Source organism: Mustelus asterias, chromosome 2 (assembly GCF_964213995.1).
Source record: "Mustelus asterias chromosome 2, sMusAst1.hap1.1, whole genome shotgun sequence".
Taxonomy (NCBI): Eukaryota; Metazoa; Chordata; class Chondrichthyes; order Carcharhiniformes; family Triakidae; genus Mustelus; species Mustelus asterias.
The window spans coordinates 163,965,342-163,987,200 of NC_135802.1; positions in this window are offsets into that span (position 1 = coordinate 163,965,342).

Below are 21,859 nucleotides of genomic sequence, written 5' to 3' on the forward strand. Positions count from 1 at the left end.
TTTAAAAAACATTTTGACAGTTACATGGGTAAGATAGGTCTAGAAGGATATGGGCCAAATGCGGACAACTGGGACTAGCTTAGTGGATAAAAAAAAGGGCAGCATGGACAAGTTGGGCCGAAGGGCCTGCTTTCATGCAGTAAACCTCTATGAGTCTATGACTCTATGTCTAACCTTGACCAAAGGATAAAGGGCAGCCGACAGATGGGAACACCACCAGCTTTAAGCTTCCCTCCAAATCACACACCATCCTGACTTGGAACTATGTAATTATTCCTTCACAGTCACTGGATCAATATCCTGGTGCTTCCCCCACTCCCTTTGAAAGGATTGTGGGAATACCTGCATTACATGCAGCACGGAGATAGCTCATCACCGTTATCTCAAGGGACATTCGAGATTCCTTATGCCTGGGAAGGTGCTTGAGGCCGGAAATCTTACAATCTTTAAAAAATATTTGGAGCACTTGAAATATCATAATATTCAAGGATACGTGCAGGGAAATGGGATTTGTGCACTTTTAGTGGTAGGTATTGTCGGTGCAGACTCAATGGGCCGAAGGGTCCTTTCTACACTGAATGACTCTTTGGCTGGAATTTTACCATTCCACCCACCACAGGAATCGGAATGGGCGAGCGGCAGATGAAGCAAAGGTCCGTTAACCTCAGGCGGGATTTTCCGGTTTTGGGGCGAGCGCGGCTGGAAAATCCCTCTCCGTGACTCCATGGGCAATAAATGCTGGCCTAAAGTTTGCTGACATGAATAATTTAATAAAAGAAACAAGGTTCTGACTGTTCTGTATTCAAACTCCATCAGCCCATCATCGCTTCACTCCGTTTAATATGCCTTGGCTATCAAAAATCCACCAATTCTAGTGTTCAGTTTTTTTTTAAGAGTTAGCATCTATTGCCTTTTGTGTGAAGAAGTATTTCCTCACATTTCTCCCAAACGGCCTGGTTTTCATTTTAAGGTTATGCCTTCTTGTCTGAGTCTCTGCAGCTGCAGGAAAGGTTTTTCTCCACACACTCCATCACTTCCTTTCAAAAAGCTAAAAACCTCAATCAAATTGTCCTTCACCTTCTTTATTCCGGACATACAAGCCTAGTTTGTATTCATAGGTTGCCAGAAGACATACACTTGTTCTGTATTTGTTCTTTCAGGTGATGTGTGGAATAGGAAGTAGGTTTTTCCTTTTTCTCTGGCAATCTGTTTTGTGAAGCAGCAGACTAAGATGTGCCATCTTTATCTGCAACTATCCTCATCCACCTGGGGGATTCCTTAATTTGCATGTGCTTGTTGCTAAACCCTGTGTACTCCCATGCAATGTTCCAATTCTTAGGAATTATGCATTAAATATTAAAGAAGCACAGAAAAAACCCGTCCCAATTGGGGCAGTTTTAGTGTCTTCAATACAGATATGAAAAATAGATCATGTTTGGCTCTCCTGAAAAATTGCGCCCATCCTCTGAATAATCCATACAATTATTTGAACAACCCAAGCACCCAAGGCACTTAGTTGGGAAAAGTTTTGTTCGGCGACCAGTCCAGTTTTCTGTCAAAGCCAAAGTAATACTGCACTCTAACTGTAATAATCTCCCTCAGCTGTATATGCAGCAGATGGCATTGTGTTGAATTCTGCAAGATAATTACGTGGCAAAAAGATGAAACAACACATGGCATTGCCCCTCCAGGGAGATCGAAGAAATGCAGAGTCTGACTTTCCAAGTTTGATCAGCCATTTATGTGTGTCTTTTTCCCCAGTTTCATTAGAGTGATAAAGCTCGTTACAACAGAGGCTTGTACAGGGTGCGTGTGAGCAAGAAGTCGACTATGAGCAAGAAAACAAAATATGAGATGTTATAAGACAGTCATTAAACAAACACAAGATTCATTTGTGCACTCTGTTCTGGCAGAAGTTAAGATTTGGAATAAAGAACGTAATGCACTGATGCCTGACTGATTGACTACAGGGAAGTTAGACGATGATTTCAGCACATTCAACTGTCCACATTTAAAATTTATGTGAAGCCTCATCTTAAATCTTGAATAGTAATGTATTGCAGTAAAAGCAAAATTCGCTCAGGAGAGTAATTACAAATTATCCTCTGCTTACACCCTTAGGGAAAATTAAAATAAATTGTGCAGCATTATAAGTGATAAATGATTTCAAAATGCCTGGGGTTCTGCAAACATATGTTTGACGTTTAATTTATTTGTTAGTTTCACATTAGCATACACAATACAGAAACTAATTACGTGGTATTTTTACAATTCAACAACATCAAAAATAGATTTTCTTTTAATTATTTAAAATCAGTGGAGAACGGACAACACATTCTTTGTTGAAATAAATCACGATTATTCTGTACACTTAAAGGCATTCAGGATTGAAGAGATTAAATGGAAATGCATAAGTGTCACAACATGAACACAAATCCTGTCGGCCTCCATATGAGTAAGCAGTTACAATCACAGCTCCTGCCCTATCGTCATAACAAACAAACTCCTCACAGTCTAAATCTGCGATTTAAACAAAATCAAATCTGACAATTAATTTTTTTTTACGAACAGTTTTTTACAAATGCCGCGAGTAAGCGGGAGAAGCAAATCGTTACTGTTTTCTTTTTATTCATTCGTGGGATAAGGATGACACTGGCCAGGCCAGCATTTGTTGTTCATTGCTAATTGCTCTTGAGAAGGTGGTGGTGAGCTGTCTTCATGAACTGCTGCAATCTGTGTGGTGTTTGGTACACCTACTGTGATATTGGGGAGGAAATTCCAGAACTTTGACGCAGTGAAGGATGTAATGATATAGTTCCAGGTCAGAATGTTGGGTGAACTAATGGGGACCTGTGATCTGCTGGTGGTCACTAATGATGATGGATCTGCTGCCCTTGTTGTTCTAAGCAGTAGAGGTTACGGGTTTGAAAAGTGCTGTCAAAAGAGGCTTGTTCAGTTGCAGCATCGCATTTTGTAGATGGTAGATACTGCAGCCACACTGCATCACTGATGGAGGGAGTGAATGTTTAAGGTGGTGGATGGGGCACCAATCAAGTTGGCTGCTTTGCCCTGAATGGTGTTGAGCTTCGAATGCTGCACACGTCCAGCCAAGGGGAGAATATTCCATCGCATTACTGACTTGTGCCTTGTAGATAGTCAACATGGCTGTGAGGAGTCAGGAGATGAGCTACCGTGTGGGTGGAACGGTGGCACAGTGGTTAGCACTGCTGCCTCACAGCTTCAGGGACCCATGTTCAATTCTGGCCTTGGGTGACTGTCTTATGGAGTTTACACATTCTCCCTGTGTCTGCATAGGTTTCCTCCGGGTGCTCTGGTTTCCTCCCACATGACAAAGATGTGCGGATTAGGTTGTTTGGGGGGGTGGTGCCTGGGTAAAATGCTCTGTCTGAGAGTTGGTGTAGACTTGATTACATCTCCTGCACTGTAGGGATTCTATGGGCACAATTCTAGTTGCTGTTCATGCCACGTTCCTGCTGTAGCAAATGCGAAGAATTTGGCAGCCAGCCAAATCTCTGTTCACTGCGGTGGGATGGGAAAATCCCGCCGGCATGGACGTTGGTAAGATTCCGGTCTGTGATTCTACTCTCCACAGAACTCCTGGCCTCTGACCTGCTCTGGTAGCCACAGTCTTAATGTGGCTAGTTCAGTTCTTGGTCAATGGTAACTCCCAGGATGGTGGGCCATTCAGTGATGTTATTGTTGTTGACAGTCTCGGGGTGATGGTTAGAGTCTTTTGTTTTGTCAGAGGTGGCCATTGCTTGACATTTACATGGTGAAAATGTTGCTGCAATCCTCAATGGCAGTCTTTCATTTGCAAGCCATCTTTGTTGTCGTTAGTCCATTATTTATCTGTTTCATTGATAATCGAAAGAAACAAGAAACCTTTTCTGTTTTGGATTTATTTAAATATCAAATGCATTTTAATTTGAGAGTCCCTGACTCAATATTTGTAACCCATGTCAAAATATTGGACACAAATAAGCTTGCATTCGCTCACCTATTCATATTTCACTTGTTGTTTTCCCCTCGACAATGCCACCTTTGTGACCTAAGTCGAACAGCAACAGTAATGGAAATGTTCTATTTATTCACAGCAAGCTGTTGTTTTCTAGCTCATGGTTTACACAAGCCTGAATAATTTGGTGGATAAACCTCCATCTCAGAGTCGAGTTGATTTGGATTTAACTGATTTTAATAAGAGGCAAAGCAGATGTTGGGAATTGGATATATATCTGCAAAAAGAAATGCAGTGATGTGCGGAAAGGCCAGGGGGATAGAACCAAATGGATTAATCCTGCATAGAGCCGAAACAGATTGAATAGCCTCATGTAATTATAGAATCCCTAAACTGCAGAGGAGGCCATTCAGCCCATCGAGTCTGCACTGACTCTCTAACAGAGTATCTCATCCAGGTTCATCCCCACCATATACCCAGGGCGGCACGGTGGCACAGTGGTTAGCACTGCTACCTCACAGCACCAGGGACCCGGTTCGATCCCTGGCTTAGGTCACTGTCTGCGCGGAGTTTGCACGTTCTCCCCATGTCTGCATGTTTCCTCCGGGTGTTCCGGTTTCCTCTCACAGTCCAAAAGATGTGCTGGTTAGGTGCATTAGCCATGCTAAATTCTCCCTCAGTGTACCCGAATAGGTGCCAGAGTGTGACGACTAGGGGATTTTCACAGTAACTTTATTGCAGTGTTAATGTAAGCCTTCTTGTGACACTAATAAATAAACTTAAATATAGCCCCCAGACATTTCCCATGGCTAATCCCATTAACTTACACATCTTTGGACACTACGGGACAATTTAGCATAGCCAATCCAACTAACCTGCACATCTTTGGAGTGTGGGAGGAAACCGGAGCACCCGGAGGAAACCCACGCAGACACGGGGAGAACGTGCAAACTCCGCACAGACAGTGACCTGAGGCCAGAATTGAACCCAGGTCCCTGGCGCTGTGAGGCAGCGATGCCACCGTGCCATCTCCTTCTGCGCTGTGTCGTTATAATACTTCTTTGCCTCTATTGACTCAGTGGTGATAGAACAGTGACATGCCCAAGACCGGATGGTGTGAATTGAGTGAGAATTCTGTTTCCAAATTTTTGTTGTTCTTACTCAGCTCAGACGCTGTTTTTAAGAACATAAGAACTAGGAGCAGGAGTAGGCCATCTGCTCCATCATTCAAGATTATGGCTGATCTTTTCGTGGACTCAGCTCCACTTACCTGCCCATAACCCTTAATTCCTCTACTGTTGAAAAATGTATCTGTCCTTGCCTTAAAAACATTCAATGAGGTAGCCTCAACTGCTTCACTTGGCAGGGAATTCCACAGATTCACAACCCTTTGTGTGAAGAAGTTCCTCCTCTACTCAGTCCTAAATCTGCTTCCCCTTATTTTGAGGTTATGTCCCCTAGGTCTAGTTTAACCTGCCAGTGGAAACAACCTCCCTGCTTCTATCTTATCTATTCCCTTCGTAATCTTATATGTTTCTATCAGATCTCCCCTCATTCTTCTGAATTCCAATGAGTATAACCCCAGTCTACTCAATCTCTCCTCATAAGCCAACTCTCTCAACTCCGGAATCAACGTAGTGAATCACCTCTGCACCCCCTCCAGTGCCAGTATATCCTTTCTCAAGTAGGGAGACCAAAGGTGTACACAGTATTCCGGGTGTGGCCTCACCAGCACCTTATACAGCTGCAACATAACCTCACTGTTTTTAAACTCCATTCCTCTCGCAATGAAGGACAAAATTCCATTTGCCTTCTTAATTACCTGCTGCACCTGCAAACCAACTTTTTGTGATTCAATTTTTCCCTTAGTTTCATACTTTGATGTTTGGGGATGCACGGTATGTCTTTGTGCATGCGTGTATCTCTGGCTGTCTGCACTTGCAGTTCATCAGCCCCTTCCACCCATTTTTACAGGCTTGCCAACATTCCCTGCCACTCTTACCCCCCTCCCCCACTCACAGTCCAAAGTGTCCCGTATTCCATTACGCAAGACTTGATCACCCTAGATCCATCCGCCGATCACCCCCTGTGCTCACTGATTTACAATGCCTCCTGGTCAAACAACATCTTAATTTTAAAATTCTCATGCTAAAGGCCCATGCTGGCCTCATTCCTCCCTGTAACCGTAATCATTAACTCTGTTTCTCTCTCCACAGATGTTGCCAAACCTGCTGAGTTCTCCGAGCATTTTCTGCTTTGAATTCTGCTCTCAGTTACCCGTGGTATTTTGCTTTTCTTTAAAGGGATACTGGAACTGGTAACCAAAATCTTGGTTAAGGAGATAATGTTTAAGAAGCACCTTCAAAGAGGAGAGAGGTAAAGAGGCAGACAGATCTACGGAGGGAACTCCAGTACACCAAAACCTGAGTAACTAAAGTCACAGCCGCTAATGGTGGAGGGATTAACATCAGGCATGTGTAAGAGTCCAGAATTAGATGCATTTAGATATTTTGGAGGATTGAAGGTTTGAAGGAGCTCACAGAGATATGGAAGGGCAAGATGGATTTGTGAACAAGGATGAAGGTGTTAAAATCCAGTCATTACTGGATTGAGGGCCAATGTAGGTCAATGAATAGAGGGGAGGGGGTTAAAGGAGACTTGGTGGACGATTGAGATTGAATGTAGAGCTGAAGCACAGATAAGCCAAGAAATCTCCCATGGCATGGTGGCACAGTGGTTGGCACTGCAGCCTCACAGCACCAGGGACACGGGTTCAATTCCACCCTTGGGTCTCTGTGCGGAGTTTGCTAGTTCTCCCCGTGTCTGTGTGGGTTTCCTCTAAAGACGTGCAGGTTAGGTTGATTAGCCATGCCATGTTAACCCTTAGTGTCAGGGAAATTAGCAGGGTAAATATATAGGGTTACAGGGATAGGGTCTGTGTGGGATTGTTGTTGGTGCAGACTCAATGGGCTGAATGACCTCTTTCTGCACAGTAGGAATTCTATGAAGACATCTCTCACCACATTCTATTCTAATCTTTGCCTTTTTATCTGTTGTACAAATAGCAGTATATATTTTTTTACTCCATTCTTAAAGTTACAAAGCCAGTGCCCAGAGTGGATTGGACAAACCCAAAGCCATTCCTTGCTTGCTCCAACGGCCAAATTCAAATTCAAATTGAATCCAATTCATGGTCCCCACAAAAGAGACAGACAAATTCCAAGCTGGCAAGATAAGGCATTATATTGGACTTGATTCGACACTTGGGGCCCAATTTTACCATTGCGTCGTGCCCGTTTTCCGGCGTGAAAACTTGGTAAAGTCGGGCGTGAGGCAATTAGCACTATCCGCGCCCGCGTCCGCACAGGTGCCCACTTTATCAAGGCCCGAAAATGGCCACAATCCGAATCGCACCCAAAACGGGCGCAACGGCGATTTGAATGCATTTGCATGCATTTAAATTGAATTAATAGGCTGCCCGCCCAACTTTACCAGCATTTCCCCCTTTACCATTGCGTTCACACGTCCAGATTTGGAGCGGAACAGATATGCTCAGTAAAGGTCTGTTTCGGGCGCTCCAGCTTCTGAAGAGTTCAGAGCTTCCAAAGACTCTCTAACTCAGATCGGTGGTGGGGTGGGGGAGGGAGGCAGGACAGATCATTCTCTGGTGGCAGGGGAGGGAGGCCTGAACATTCTCTGGAGGGGGCGGGGGGGAGGAGGGAGGCCAGATCGTTGTCTGGTGGAAGGGGGAGGCGGTGAGTAGTGGGGGGAGGCCCAATCATTCTCTGGTGATGGGGGAGGGCAGAGGGAGGCCAGATTGCTCTCTGGTTGGTGGGGGGGAGGCCCGATCATTCTCTGGTGGGGTGGGGGGAACGGGGGGCAGGGGGGTCCGCTGCCACTCTGCGGGCGATCGGTGGAGGGGAACGGGGGGGGGGCAGGGTCTGGGTAATGGGTGGGTGGGTGGATAAGGGGGACAGTTATGTGGTGGGGCTGAGGCATTGCTCCCAGGCCGCTTTATCTGCTTTTTGCGGCCTGGGAGCGATGTAACGGGCACGTTTTTCAACTTTTTTTCTCACTGCGCATGCGCAGTTCAGAGCTCCGATTGTTTTGGGCACGATAAGCCCTCCCACAGCGCGATTCATATCCACGATTTTTTTTCCAGGCTGAGTGCGTGTGGGGGCGCCTGGGAACAGGTTTCCAAGTCGGATCTGAACTGCGCCCAGATTCAGCACTTAGTATCAAAATGGTAAAATCGGGCCCTTGCTCTTAACCAAAAGGCCGAGAAGATACTACACTTGACTTTGAGGCAACCACCCAGGACTTTCACCTGATCACAGCCCAGTGACCTCTGCCAAAAGTGCACTTTGGCTGAAGACCGAACCAGGCTCAGCTGTGATGTCCCAATTGGGCAAATAGTGCTAAAGGATGTTGTATAAATAATCAGGTGGCATTGTTCAACAATGTCCCAATGGAAACTCAACACATCTCAAACAAGAAAAAAACAGATACCATTAGTGAGGAAATGTATCAATACTTATAGAACAAGAACATCATTAGATCTAATAACCAATATGTTTTTAATTATTCACACAGTCAATTAATTAGATGTCCATGCATGCTATACTATTTATTGATCAATTACTCATTAGTGAAACCACACTGAGAATATTGTATCTGGTTCAAGTCATTTTACCTTTAACAATAAACCAATGTGCTGAGGAGAAGAAAGACTGACACAGTTTAGTTATTGTCAGTGTGGAGTTTGCACATTCTCCTCGTGTCTGCGTGGGTTTCCTCCGGGTGCTCCGGTTTCCTCCCACAGTCCAAAGATAGAACATAGAACATAGAACATAGAACATTACAGCGCAGAACAGGCCCTTCGGCCCACGATGTTGCACCGACCAGTTAAAAAAAAACTGTGACCCTCCAACCTAAACCAATTTCTTTTCGTCCGGGTTAGGTTGATTGGCCATGCTAAAATTGCCCCTTCGTGTCCTGAGATGCGTAGATTAGAGGGATTAGCGGGTAAAATATGTAGGGATATGGGGGTAGGGCCTGGGTGGGATTGTGGTGGATGCAGACTCGATGGGCCAAATGGCCTCTTTGTGCACTGTAGGGTTTCTATGATTCTATGATTCTATGACTCAAAGACAGCTTCTATGCGTGAAAGATAAGAAGCACAAAAATGACAATAAAGGGTAAAGTTTTATATTATAAAGGAGTTAATAATATTGAGCTGGATATAGAAGATAACACAGAACACCTTATTCCAAATAAAATCTAAACTTCTTCTGCAATGAAGAAGAAATTTGTCTTCAAATTCTTTCACAGCATCAGTCCACCTCATCCCAACAATGTACTGGAGCTTTGATAACCTGACCAATACCCCTTATTTCCCCGGTTCTGAAATAGGGCTATTTACCCATTGCTTCTATACCACTATTCCAGATCAATTATATAAACACAAATCTTCGTCTCAGGATAGCTGAGTACCATACCTACCCTGGAAGATATGCTACGGGACTCCTCAGAAGTCCCAATGCATGGACGAGGAAAATTGATCTGATGGATTATTCTTCTGTTCCTGGGACGTTCCAAAAAGATCTGAAGCTCTGAGTTAAAATCAAAGATTTTGGGTGATTCTACCTTACTTAGCTGAATAGTCATCTAAGAAATGCAAGACAGGAAAAAATCTGGTCCAACACCTGTGTAACTATAGAACTGATCCACCTAGTCACCAAAAATTACCCCACCTCTCCACTACCCCTCTGACTCGTGCCTTCCCCAACCTCTTCCTGACCTTCCAACTGCTCCCTCCCTTCAACCCAACCTGACTTTTCTGAGATGGTGCTTCTTATCTGTGGACTCTTGGCATGGTATTTGATACTGGACACACTCTGTTATCTACTTCACTCTTGTTTCATGGTACTATATCTAAACAGGTTGCAGGGCAAGCATGTTGCTCCCAGGTACGACTGCAGTCTCTCTTTCTCAAAGGTTTAACACATGGCTGGTTGATATCAGTGGTACATCATCGATGTCATACCTTAGCATATCCCATCTGATGAACCTTTATACTACACTAACTAGCCTGCAACCCAACCTGACTGACCCCAGACACACCTACCCACATGTCATCCGTACCATCGTACACCCTTACCCACTTACCTAACCCAATCTAACCCATTATTCACCCTACCACCTTATCCATTAATCTTACATACTTATGTTTTCTCCTCTGTGTTTTTAAAGCAGCTTCAGAGCATTTAAACTCCTTACTTATCGGATTAGGCAACCAGTGTCATAGAAAGAGGGCATGGTTCCTGCATGGATTCTCCACACACTATATGATCAGAAGATCCCAGCCATAATCAGTATATCTTTATCCTCTGAAACTATCTCCTGCAATCATTCGTCTTACTCCTTTAAGTTTAAAGTTTATTTATTAGGGTCACAGTAGGCTTACATTAACACTGCAATGAAGTTACTGTGAAAATCCCCGAGTTGCCACACTCTGGCACCTTGTTTTGGGTACACTGAGGGAGAATTTAGCACGGCTAATGCATCCAACGAGCATGTCTTTCAGACTGTGGGAGGAAACCAGAGCACCCGGAGGGAACCCACGCAGACACGGGGAAAATGTGCAGATTCTGCACAGTCACCCAAGGCCGGAATCGAGCCTGGTCCCTGGTGCTGAGAGGCAGCAGTGCGAACCACTGCTCCACTGTGCCATTCCCCCAGGCTTACACTGCCTTCAAAAACCCACTAATAACCAATTTATTTTGACAGTATCATCCTTAATTACTCTTTTTCCTCTTAGTTGTCTATCTTCCAGCTTTAGAACGATGTGGAGACATGTTAATTTACACATGAACGGTTATATTAATGCAAAATGTTGTCATTTAGGCACAATTCTGCAAACCAATGCATTGGTGGTGATTGGTACATCTTGAGAAATCGTGAAAACTCAGCTTCTCATTTTCCATTTATCCTTAACTGAAAGGACCTGGGAAAATAATGACTGCTCTTTATTACTGCTTGTTACCTTTAAGTAGAAAGCACAGACTTTATTGAAAAATTGAAATCTAAATATAAATGCAAGTTTAATCAATCATTTTCTATCCATTTAGTTTTAGATAGATAAATAATTGGTTTCTTAACAATCATCATGGTGGCAGGTGTCCAATTGTGATAATGTATGAAATAAGTAATGATGGATTTTCTATCTTCTTCGTTCTGGAGGGAAGTGACTGTTCAGATTGTCTAAGTTCACTGGGATGTCTTTCTCAATGACTTCCACTTTTGTGTGGAAGTGGTGACATATTCACAATACAGTGCCATTCTGAACATTATTTATCTGAATACTTTGCTCAACTTAGTGTGATTTATTTAAGTTTAATATGGTTTTCAGATCTATAATCATGAAAGAAACATCCCACTAAGTTTGGTGATGGCCTAGTGGTATTATCACGAGGATATTAATCCAGAAACTCAGCTAAGGTTCTGGGGACCCGGGTTCGAATCCCACCACAGCAGCTGGTAGAATTTGAATTCAATGAAAAATATCTGGAATTAAAAATCTACCGATGACCATGAAACCATTGTTGAAATACATCTGGTTCACTTCCTTTGAGGAAGGAAATCTGCTGCCCTTACCTGGTCTGGTTTACTTGTGACTTCAGAGCCACAGCAATGTGGTTGACTCGAAACTGCCCTCAGGCAAACAGGGATGGGCACTAAATTCTGGCCAGCCAGCGACGCCATGTTGCATGAATGAACAAAGAAATATTCTCAAGGAACCACTTCCCCCACTGAACCCAATAATACTTTAAAGATTAAAGGGGCGGCACGGTAGCACAGTGGTTAGCACTGCTGCCTCACAGCGCCAGGGACCTGGATTTGATTCCTGGCTCGGGTCACTGTCTGTGCGGAGTTTGCACGTTCTCCCCGTGTCTGCGTGGGTTTCCTCCCACAGACCGAAAGACGTGTCGGTTAGGTGCATTGACTCGAACAGGTGCCGGAATGTGGCGACAAGGGGCATTTCACAGTAACTTCATTGCAGTGTTAATGTAAGCCTACTTGTGACTAATAAACTTTAGAAAGTCCAGAACAAGCACATAAACCTTATAAATATAATTGATATCAATTTGCCAGTGTCATCAAATAAACGTTATATACATATAGATCGATTCATTTAACTGGCAGTGAAATTAGCTTGAAGGAATTGCTGTTTCTCATTTAGTCTTTGCAGCCAATTTTCCTACATATACCGGATAGTTGGTACTTCACTGCACACACACTCACTCTAGCTGCTAATCTTTTTTTTGTTATATAATTTTAGATAGGATTTGGAAGAACAGGTAGCAGTTTGAAGTAAGGGTCTGACCTTGTTTGAGGGAAATGATAGTTTTATATATCATTCAGACCTTGGCATGTTATTGCCAGTAGGGAAGAGAATGTGCTGCCCTGCTCCAGCTGATAATGATTTGCCACCTGTAAAGACATTACGTTTGAGACTGCCAGTGGTCTAAATCATTGCTTTTGACCTTTGAAAATGGGAGTTCAAGCACAGCCCAGAGATAAGTGATAATAGCTACCTCTCACTGGCAGTTGGTCCAAAAAATTAAGCCTGTTTTGGACATTTCAATATGTTGCTTTGGGATATGAATCCCAGCCCTCCATAATATGACAACTTTAGGGACTCCAATACCTATTTAGCACAACAAGACCTGGGGTTACTCGAAGATCAAAGCCATCTCAAAGCAATAATAGTCCACCCACATCACGAGATGAGCAGGACTGTTTCGAGGACAGTTCACTTTAACTGATGTGGTTCCAGGAAGACATAATGGTTCTGTCAAATTTACAGCACAGTGGTTGTAACAGATAAATAGAGCAATCCACATAATAATGCCAAAACTGAGTCGCAACACAACCTCAATTCCTTTTCTGCTGCTCAGGAGATCCAACAGGTTAAACCATTCTGCCTTGAAATATTGTTCTGTTGGTTCAACTATCTCAGTGCCCTCAGCTGCCTGGGTTTAATGTGGCTGATGACACATGTAGGATTCGCAATGAGTAAACTAAGGCAAAGATAATAGTCTACGATCACCATGAGACTTTTGGGTTATTCATGAAACACCTCATTCATTTTAATAGATAAGGTGGGATAATCCTGAGTACCTTGAAGAACACTGTGACTGTGTGGTGCATTTTTCACAAGAGCTCAGGCACAGGCGGGACGGTGGCACAGTGGTTAGCACTGCTGCCTCACAGCGCCAGGGACCCGGGTTCGATCCCCGGCTTTGGGTCACTGTCTGTGTGGAGTGGAGTTTGCACGTTCTCCCTGTGTCTGCGTGGGTTTCCTCCGGGTGTTCGGGTTTCCTCCCACGGTCCAAAGATGTGCAGATTAGGTGGATTGGCCATGCTAAATTGCCCCTTAGTGTCAGGAGGGACTCACTAGGGTAAATGCATGGAGTTATGGGTTTAGGTCCTGGGTGAGATTGTGGTTGGTGCAGACTCAATGGGCCTCCTTCTGTACTGTGGGGATTCTACGATGATCTATGATGATCAACGAAGGTCTCTCACTGGGATTACAAAAAGCAGAAGAGAGCAAGAGGATGAAGATACAAGAGAGCCTATTGTTTGGGACCAAGTTTTGATTTTTTGATTTGATTTATTATTGTCACGTGTATTAGCATACAGTGAAAAGTATTGTTTCTTGCTCGCTATACAAACAAAGCATACCGTTCATAGAGTACGCATGGGAGAAGTAAAGGAAAGGGTGCAGAACGTAGTGTTACAGTCATAGCTAGGGTGTAGAGAAAGATCAACTTTATATAAGGTAGGTCCATCCAAAAGTCTGATGGCATCAGGGAAGAAGCTGTTCTTGAGTCGGTTGGTACGTGACCTCAGACTTTTGTATTTAACAGAAGAAGGTAGAAGAGAGTATGTCCAGAATGCGTGGGGTCCCTGATAATGCTGGCTGCTGTTCCGAGGCAGTTAGGTATGAGAGCTTTTCTTTAGGTATCACCCCCTACACCCGCCCCCACCGCCCCACCCCCCCACCCCCAACACCCCCCCCACCCCCCCCCTCCCACCGCACCCCACCCCCCCCCCCCCACCCCCCACTATTTGAAAGGACGATGTTTCTTCTTCTCTTTCTTATCAGACAAAATATTTTCATTTCTTGCTTCTGAAGAGCTGAATTTCTTGTCTTTTGTGACAGTCAGCTTTGCCTCCAGTTGCTTTGCAATAATACCATTTATTCGCCTCAATGTAGACTAGTATCCTTTGTTCGAAGCTTATTCAAAGGTTGATTCCTATCGCGGTACACATAGTTCTGCATTTCCTTTTCCTGAGAAAGGGAATTAAGTGGACATTTGTTGGAGGGAACAAAGAACAAGATTTATGGAATGCCGCTCCAGCGTCCTTGTACTGACTTACTTTCTATAATGTGATTGTAATGCTTTAAAAAGAATCATCTTTAGCATCCACATCACACAAGTGCAGGATAATTTTTCAAAATTACACTTGTGATCAAAGCCCCACATTGAGAATGCAATTTTGTAAAATTGCTCCTTATGTCTATCTCAGCACATTGTTTTTTATGAGAAACATTTGCAATCCCTTAAACTGTCAGGTTTCAAGGTGTGCATACAGATAAGGCTGCAACATGTACAGTCCCACCCTGTATTAACTACAGCGGTCTCTATCCTCGAAGATTTTGATTCTTCTTCCCAGCATTCTTCAAAAGCTTCTCAGTGAGCCAATGCTGACATACTCAATAACCAATGTCCAAATAAGACTGAGTTCCAAACTTCATCAGTGGACTACTGAGTAGCCCTGAAGAAATTGTCCAAATTCTGATGCAAACCACACAGGAAAACAAAGAGGTGAAGGTTCGAATATTGAGGATTTTGAATGTTGCGAGAAACAGATATCCGAAGAACGCAAGCGGATTTATTCCCTTCTGGAAGGAATGTGATCAAACCTCTTCGCAGCTTGAGGAATTTAAGAAAGAGCAAAGACCGAATATTGGGGAGCTTTCTCCTGAGAGAGTTTGTTGAACTTGTAGGCCACAAATTTAACAAGAAAAACTTTGGGTGCACTCGCCAGTTGGATGAACAGGAAACATTCATAAAAAGGAAGAACAAGCAGTCATAATTACTTACAAAGATAATAAATGGAGCAGCAGTTCCAGCTCTGGGATATTAATAACTTTTTTACAAATTACCAATCTGTGTTCACAAAAAGTATGGCGCTGTCAATGAAATTACAAAGAAATGATTTACCCCCAACAGCCAATGATTGATAAGGCTGAGAGTAGCATGAAAAATTGCAGGTGTTGTAAATTGCAAATAAAAACAGAAAATGCTGCGCATGTGGCAATTATTAGCTGCTTCGGAGGAACAAGTGACTTTTCCCCTTTGGTTCCCAGAGCTCTCCACCACTAGAGGTTTCCCTGCCTCCTGGTTGTGTCTGCTGTAGACTAATTGATGGAGATTGATCACTGTAATTAATCAACAGCTCCATTATCCTCGTTTCATATGACTACCGGAATGGTAGAAGGTGAACGAGATGGACCCTGGTCCTTTGTTATCTAAGCAATTCCTTTAGCTCTGTAAATAAGACAATAAATTATCAGTCTGTGTGCTCACAGTAAGGAGCTGGGAGTCCATATTAAGAATTTTCACTCTGTTCATTAAAGAAAATAGATCAGAAATCATGAACAGTGAGAGTACAACAGAAGTATTATCTTGATTTGTGCCCCCACTGGATGAAGCTCCACAATGGGAATGTGTAATCGGAGGAACACCCTGGGAATAGGAGTATGTGATATAAAGACAATGTAATCTTTCTGCTGTTTTTATCAAAGACCAACGCAGAGGCAGTTGCTGAGGATTTGAATAGTCATTTTGCACCCCTTAGGCAATTGTTTGTAAAACAACTTTAAAATGAATAATAAAGAAATCATGAGGAATCTGTTGCAGTGGGACAGAAGGAATAATCATGCTTTTAATGACACACAGGCAGGATTATCTGCTGTGCCTTGCGTGTTTGTACAGAGCAGAAATGAAATAAGGGCTGAATTTCCACAACAAATTCAGCAAATTCAGTCAAAGGAATGCCGCAGGAATAGCAGGAATGGCAGAGTAATGAGAGGAATGCCGGAGTAACAGCGGGAATGTCAGAATAACAGCAGGAATGTCAGAGTAACATCAGGAATGTTGGAGTAACATCAAGAATATCAGAGTAACAGCAGGAATGTCAGAGTAACAACAGGAATGTCGGAGTAACATCAGGAATGTCAGAGTAACATCAGGAATGCTGGAGTAACATCAAGAATGTCAGAATAATAGCAGGAATATCAGAGTAACAACAGGAATGTCGGAGTAACAACAGGAATGTCAGAGTAACATCAGGAATGTCAGAGTAACATCAGGAATGTCGGAGTAGCAGCAGGAATGTCAGAGTAACATCAGGAATGTCAGAGTAACAGCAGGAATGCCGGAGTAACATCAGGAATGTCAGGGTAACAGCAGGAATGTCAGAGAAACAACAGGAATGTCGGGGTAACAGCAGGAACATCAGAGTAACATCAGGAATGTCAGAGTAACATCAGGAATGCCGGAGTAACATCAGGAATGTCAGAGAAACATCAAGAATGTCAGAGTAACAGCAGGAATGTCAGAGTAACATCAGGAATGTCAGAGTAACAGCAGGAATGTCAGAGAAACAACAGGAATGTCGGAGTAACAGCAGGAACATCAGAGTAACATCAGGAATGTTGGAGTAACATCAAGAATGTCGGAGTAGCAGCAGGAATGTCAGAGTAGCAGCAGGAATGTCAGAGTAACAGCAAGAATGTCCTAGTAACAGCAGGAATGTCGGAGTAACAGCAGGAATGTCGGAGTAACAGCAAGAATGTCCATTAAACATTCTTAGGAGGGCTTAGGAGAGCTAGGAGGGGACACGAGAAGTCCTTGGCGGGTCGGATCAAGGAAAACCCCAAGGCTTTTTACTCTTATGTGAGGAATAAAAGAATAACCAGGGTGAGGTTAGGGCCGGTCAAGGACAGTAGTGGGAACTTGTGTATGGAGTCAGTAGAGATAGGCGAGGTGATGAATGAATACTTTTCTTCAGTGTTCACCAAGGAGAGGGGCCATGTTTTTGAGGAAGAGAAGGTGTTACAGGCTAATAGGCTGGAGGAAATAGATGTTCGGAGGGAGGATGTCCTGGCAGTTTTGAATAAACTGAAGGTCGATAAGTCCCCTGGGCCTGATGAAATGTATCCTAGGATTCTTTGGGAGGCAAGGGATGAGATTGCAGAGCCTTTGGCTTTGATCTTTGGGTCCCCACTGTCCACGGGGATGGTGCCAGAGGACTGGAGAATGGCGAATGTTGTTCCTCTGTTTAAGAAAGGGAATAGAAATGACCCTGGTAATTATAGACCGGTTAGTCTTACTTCGGTGGTTGGTAAATTGATGGAAAAGGTCCTTAGAGATGGGATTTACGACCATTTAGAAAGATGCGGATTAATCCGGGATAGTCAGCACGGATTCGTGAAGGGCGAGTCGTGCCTCACAAATTTGATAGAATTTTTTGAGGAGGTAACTAAGTGTGTTGATGAAGGTAGGGCAGTTGATGTCATACACATGGATTTTAGTAAGGCGTTTGATAAGGTCCCCCATGGTCGGCTTATGATGAAAGTGAGGAAGTGTGGGATAGAGGGAAAGTTGGCCGATTGGATAGGTAACTGGCTGTCTGATCGAAGACAGAGGGTGGTGGTCGATGGAAAATTTTCGAATTGGAGGCAGGTTGCGAGCGGAGTGCCACAGGATCAGTGCTTGGTCCTCTGCTCTTTGCGATTTTTATTAATGACTTGGAGGAGGGGGCTGAAGGGTGGATCAGTAAATTTGCTGATGACACCAAGATTGGTGGAGTAGTGGATGAGGTGGAGGGCTGTTGTAGGCTGCAAAGAGACATAGATAGGATGCAAAGCTGGGCTGAAAAATGGCAAATGGAGTTTAACCCTGATAAATGTGAGGTGATTCATTTTGGTAGGACAAATTTAAATGTGGATTACAGGGTCAAAGGTAGGGTTCTGAAGACTGTGGAGGAACAGAGAAAACTTGGGGTCCACAGATCTCTAAAGGTTGCCACTCAAGTGGATAGAGCTGTGAAGAAGGCCTATAGTGTGTTAGCTTTTATTATGTGGAGATGCCGGCGTTGGACTGGGGTAAACACAGTAAGAAGTTTAACAACACCAGGTTAAAGTCCAACAGGTTTATTTGGTAGCAAAAGCCACACAAGCTTTCGAGGCTCTGAGCCCCTTCTTCAGGTGAGTGGGAATTCTGTTCACAAACAGAACTTATAAGACACAGACTCAATTTACATGAATAATGGTTGGAATGCGAATACTTACAACTAATCCAGTCTTTAAGAAACAAAACAATGGGAGTGGAGAGAGCATCAAGACAGGCTAAAAAGATGTGTATTGTCTCCAGACAAGACAGCCAGTGAAACTCTGCAGGTCCACGCAACTGTGGGAGTTACAAATAGTGTGACATAAATTCTGATTCTAGGATCGCATGATAAAGACTCAGGAGGAAAAAAGCAGAAATATTTATGTGAAATAGTGTGACATAAACCCAATATCCCGGTTGAGGCCGTCCTTGTGTGTGCGGAACCTGGCTATCAGTTTCTGCTCCGCGACTCTGCGCTGTCGTGTGTCGCGAAGGCCGCCTTGGAGAACGCTTACCCGAATATCAGAGGCCGAATGCCCGTGACCGCTGAAGTGCTCCCCAACAGGAAGAGAACAGTCTTGCCTGGTGATTGTCGAGCGGTGTTCATTCATCCGTTGTCGCAGCGTCTGCATAGTTTCCCCAATGTACCATGCCTCGGGACATCCTGTGTTTAGCTTTTATTAACAGGGGGTTGGAGTTTAAGAGCAGTGGGGTTATGCTGCAACTGTACAGGACCTTGGTGAGACCGCGTTTGGAATATTGTGTGCAGTTCTGGTCACCTCACTATAAGAAGGATGTGGAAGCACTGGAAAGAGTGCAGAGGAGATTTACCAGGATGCTGCCTGGTTTGGAGGGTAGGTCTTATGAGGAAAGGTTGAGGGAGCTAGGGCTGTTCTCTCTGGAGCGGAGGAGGCTGAGGGGAGACATAATAGAGGTTTATAAAATGATGAAGGGGATAGATAGAGTGAACGTTCAAAGACTATTTCCTCAGGTGGATGGAGCTATTACAAGGGGGCATAACTATAGGGTTCGTGGTGGGAGATACAGGACGGATATCAGAGGTAGGTTCTTTACGCAGAGAGTGGTTGGGGTGTGGAATGGTCTGCCTGCAGTGATAGTGGAGTCAGACACTTTAGGAACATTTAAGTGGTTATTGTCTAGGCACATGGAGCACACCAGGATGACAGGGAGTGGGATAGCTTGATCTTGGTTTCAGATAAAGCTCGGCACAACATCGTGGGCCAGAGGGCCTGTTCTGTGCTGTACTGTTCTATGTTCTATGTTCTAAACCATTTTTTTGGTATTTCGGTGGATCATCCCTCATCGTTACAGGCAGTGGTCGAGGGAACCCTTATTCAACACTTAAGTGTTCTACCTGTGACACAAGTGCCGTGCAAGAACCATGCCTCATAGACAGCAGACAGGCCCTGTTTATGCAGCCCCATTCTGTCCTCATGCTCTTGTTCTCATCTGTGGTGTTGGGAAATGACAAGAGATCTGTTAACAATAAAGACTGCTCTCAAATATCAGCACCAATTCTCATGAACATCACTGCATCAGTGCAGATCATGAGTAAAAGTGAAGGACTGCTGCTGAAATGATCTATTCAGTGCCTTTTACAAAAAGTGCTCAAAGTCACCTGTGTCCAAGATCATAAACTGGTGAATGGAAGGCAGAGAGAATGGACGCAGTTTGATCAAATAGAATGTCACCAGCACGGTTTCATTGTGTCTGCTTCCATTTAAAAATAGCAAATATACACAGTACTCAATATCATCAGAATTCTTACAGTGAATGATGATGTTATCCAGTAACAATTAAAGGAAATGTTATCCTTTTCAGTGGTAACAAAAGCATATGTCTTTCTGTAACTCCGCCCCCTTGTCCTTGGCAATTCACAAACTCGAGACAATTCTACATTTCACTGGGAATATTCCATAATAACTTGGCAGCGAGCCATCCCCAGAAAGTCTGCTGATCTGTGGTAGCTGGAGTGATTAAGAAAACCCATAACATCCCCGTCATCACTTAATTACATATCGGGTTTTATCGCATTACAACATGCCGACACATTCCTTCTCCCTCCCACATGCTTTTCATTCTTGTGTTTATTTTTCCCTAAATATTACTTCATGCACCAAATGCCATGGCAATCTCTTTGGCCTGGTGGTATTATTGCTAGACTATTAATCCGGACACTTAACTAATGTTCTGGGGACCCGGGAATCCTGCCACAGCAGATGGTGGAATTTGAATTAAATCAAAAGAAAATCTGGAATTAAGAATCTACAGATGACCATTGTTGACTGTCAGGAAAACCCATCTGGTTCACTAATGTCCTTTAGGGAAGGAAATCTGCTGCCCTTATCTGGTCCGGCCCCCACCCTCTCTTACCTTTAAACACACCTTCTCTCTTGTTGCTTAACGACTGGACACTGAAACTTACCTGCCTTATGGCAGCTAATGCTGTAAAAGAGGGAGCGTGTCCTTCTTCCTTCCAAAGTTGCAGGAGGCCATGGGATGCCACTCCACTACGTACATCTCACCCGGTCTGCATTGTCTCAAGGTTTGGCTAGACAGGCCTGGTTGGATTTTCAAGTAAGCAACCGCAAGTAGAATGGAAATCCGATCCAGTTGCCACTCCATTGGAAGTTCATCTCCTGCCATTCACCTCATCCCAGATCTTCCCCTTTGTTCTTTCCCTCCCTCACTCTCTTTACCACCCCCTCCCCCCACCTCCCACCCCCCCCCCATCCCCCACCCCATCCCCTACCCTTCCTCTGTATTTGATTCAAACCTATGACTTTGCTAACGTATTCAAGTTCTGGTGAAAGGCCATTGTTCTGAAATTTTAGGCTTTCTTTTACCAGCTGTCTGAAGCTAGCTTGGGAGGTTTGGCACCTTCTGAAAAACGTGGGGCAAGTTCCTGACATCATCTCAGTCAGGGCCTGTAGCCACTCACTGCCCAGAGGTGGATGACCAATTAAAACAATGAATGGGCCAATTGAGGACCATTTTCTTATCGGCATTGACACCAGCCCCGCCACATGGGAGAACGTGGGGTAAATCATACTGAACTCACAGCAAATTCCTGGGGGTGGGGAGTCATCCCTATGGCTGCCTCATGGCCCACGTGACAGGATGCCATCCCCACCGGCAACAATAACTGTCCCCACACCTTTGATGCCACTGCGTTAGCCACGATCTGGCCCTGAAACTGTGAAGGAAAGAACTGACCTGACCTTTGAGTGAATCACAGCCTCGAGGAGACCTCTTCTTCCTTCAACCACCTCAACCGATGGTGTTGTGCAGGCTAGAGGGCATCTGAAGCTTCTTTCTGTCAAAAGACTTCCGGTTCACGGGATGTTACTGGCTAGGCCAGTATTTATTTAAAGTTCAAGTTTATTTATTAGTCACAAGTAAGGCTTACATTAACACTGCAATGAAGTTACTGTGAAATTCCCCTAGTCGCCACACTCCGGCGCCTGTTCGGGTCAATGCACCGGCACGTCTTTCAGAATGTGGGAGGAAATCGGAGCACCCGGAGGAAACCCACGCAGACACTGGGTGCAAATTCCATACAGACAGTGACCCAGGCCAGGAATTGAGCCCGGGTCTCTGGCACTGTGAGGCA